The following is a 2,500-nucleotide window of genomic DNA, read 5'->3' as shown; positions in this document are numbered from 1 at the left end:
GCTATTTTACATCTTTATATTCCTGAAGTTTCTCAGAATTCTCGCATCACTCAATTCTTAAAATATATTACTGTAAAGTCATAGACAGGAAATACGTCAATGGCGCAGACCTTACTTGAAATAAAAAGATAAGGATTTTAAAGAAAGAAAACCTCTCTCTCTCTCTCTCTCCTCTCTCTCTCTCTCTCTCTCTCTCTCTCTCTCTCTCTCCTCTCTCTCTCTCTCTCTCTCTCTCTCTGAATAACTTACCAGGCTTAGAAGAAGTAAGGAAACTTTCAATGTCGTCAGGCTCCTCAAATGTCCTTATTAGAAGGAGTCTGAAAAAGATCAAAAGAAATATCAAAAAATTTTCCTGTACACCACAATAGCATTAATTCATTTGAAACTTAAGATTAATACCTATACATTGCTTCCTTTTACCTTAAATAGAATTATATATTTTTTAAATGTCTTGAAAAGACGCAACCTCCGTCAAACAGATGGCAGAAAGCTGCGCACAGTCTCTAATCGATTAGGTCAGCAAATGCCAAGTTCTCCAACGCATGAAAAATTAACTGTAACTAGAGAGGGACCCAATAACTAAAGGGGTAGTATCTCAACAGGTGGTTTAGAGCTTCGGCTAACCTAATACCCTATAGGACTGAGAAAGACCCTCACCCAACCCTAAACATGTCACCATCAGAGGCACTCTACATATAATCATTAGCAATGCCAGTTTAAAGGTTTAAAGGCCGCTCATGAATGGTAGAGGCAAGGGGCCTTGCCCTATCAAGTAGGACAATGCCTTAGAGACTGACTATACATCACATGATCAGCGCCCAAGACCCCTCGCCACCCAAGCTAGGACCAGGGAGGGCCAGGCACTGGCTGCTGATAACTCAGCAGATAGACCTATAGGCTTCCCCAAAACCCCTAGCCTTGACTCCCAAGGATGGTAAGGATGCAGACACTAAAGGCACTAACGAGACTGGGCAGGACTCAAAACCCCCGTCTGGCAAACACCAGGCAGAAACGTTACCAATCAGGCCACAGTAGACGTATATTAAGATGCGAATGAATTAACCATCCCTCCGGTGTTCATAAAGAGACAAAAATATACGTGTCAGTTGAACTAAAATGTATCAAACATGCGTTCGACATTCGACAAAATAGATTTACACCGCCCTATAGAGAATACTTGGGACCTCGTCCCATATTACAATGAAAACAGAACTGGGATGAAATACCAGTATAAGGAAGAACTACTTGGGTATCCATAGACTGGTGTAAACTAGCATACATCTCAGAGGATCATTCAATCATATGAGACTCATTTGAGGGTGGGGTGGGGGGGGGGGGGGCGGTTAGTAATGCAAGAACCGTTTACCAACGTCTCACAATGATATTTTGGTCACCAAAGCACGACCTCCTGTCGACAGCATGAAAACGGGCTTACACCAGACATAAATCAGTATTGAAGTTATTTTTGTTTTTTTTTCCAGGAATTATGGCACTTTATATTTAAAACAGAAACTAATGTTTAATAAAGAATATTGTAACCTTTCAATTCAGATGATTCAGATGGTTCTGTTCCTGAAAATATAATATATTCTAAGCATGTGCAAGGTGTGCAGAGACACGCCTGGATTGTAATTGTGTAACCTTTTAGATATAAATGTTTTGTTCTACCTTTCCACTCGTAAGGAGTGGCCCTGTCATATTTCTATGTGAAGAAATTAGTTAATTCCAGATAGCATTTCCTCTCCAACCATGACCGGAAAACTATATTGCTTTCATAGCGAAATGGAAAAATATTTGAAAAGACAGGAGAATCCTCAAGAATGCTATCTATAACACTTAAGTGAGATGGTCTCTTGCTGTTACGAGAATGTTACCAGAAAGCAGTGTCATAGATTATTGTCCCGATGGTTATGGAGGTTTTTGCAGAATTTTTATGGTTTAGAGAACATCGCCATATCGATGTTTCCAGAATCAAGCCATAAAGAAACTCCTAGATCTTACGTCAGCAAATGTGATAACCACCGAATAAACCCCAAATAACCTGTAAATAGACATGTTAAGACAGTATGGGATTCCCTTAAAAAAAAATCAGTGATTTTGAAAAACATTGAGTATTTCTCAAAGAGATTGTGTTATATAACTATATATACATATATATACTGTATATATATGTATATATATATAAATATATAATGTAAACATATACACACACACACACACACATATATATATATATATATAATATATATATATATATATATATATATATATATATATATATATATATATATATATATATAGTATCTGTGATAGAAATCAGCTATACTAATACCAGGTTAAACAAATTTTTTTCTTAATAACTTGTATGTGACTCAAGCTATTGAGAGAAAGAAATTTGTTTAACCAGTTATTAGTATCGCTGATTTCTATCACCGATACTATGATAAAGTATTTACCCATTTTTTATTTAGGGTTTTTATACCTAAATAACTATCACAGA

The 2,500-nt window shown here is 36.6% G+C and overlaps 1 protein-coding gene across 10 annotated transcripts in view; it reads right to left on the bottom strand.

Annotated features, from left to right (window-relative positions):
* Positions 1 to 2,500, bottom strand: part of LOC137618132 (uncharacterized) — a 478,676-nt gene that overhangs the window by 181,805 nt on the left and 294,371 nt on the right. For 8 of the 10 annotated variants that reach the window (XR_011039729.1, XR_011039728.1, XR_011039730.1 and 5 more), the window contains one exon: positions 250 to 317. The exons of the other annotated variants lie outside the window; for them this stretch is intronic. The gene's annotated coding sequence lies outside the window, so the exon portion shown is untranslated. The remainder of the gene's footprint in view (positions 1 to 249; positions 318 to 2,500) is intronic. 10 annotated transcript variants of the gene reach the window in all.

The sequence above is a fragment of the Palaemon carinicauda genome, chromosome 24 (genome assembly GCF_036898095.1).
Source record: "Palaemon carinicauda isolate YSFRI2023 chromosome 24, ASM3689809v2, whole genome shotgun sequence".
Classification (NCBI taxonomy): domain Eukaryota; kingdom Metazoa; phylum Arthropoda; class Malacostraca; order Decapoda; family Palaemonidae; genus Palaemon; species Palaemon carinicauda.
The sequence above is the reverse complement of the archived record's forward strand: the minus strand, read 5'-3'. Positions and strand labels throughout refer to the sequence as shown.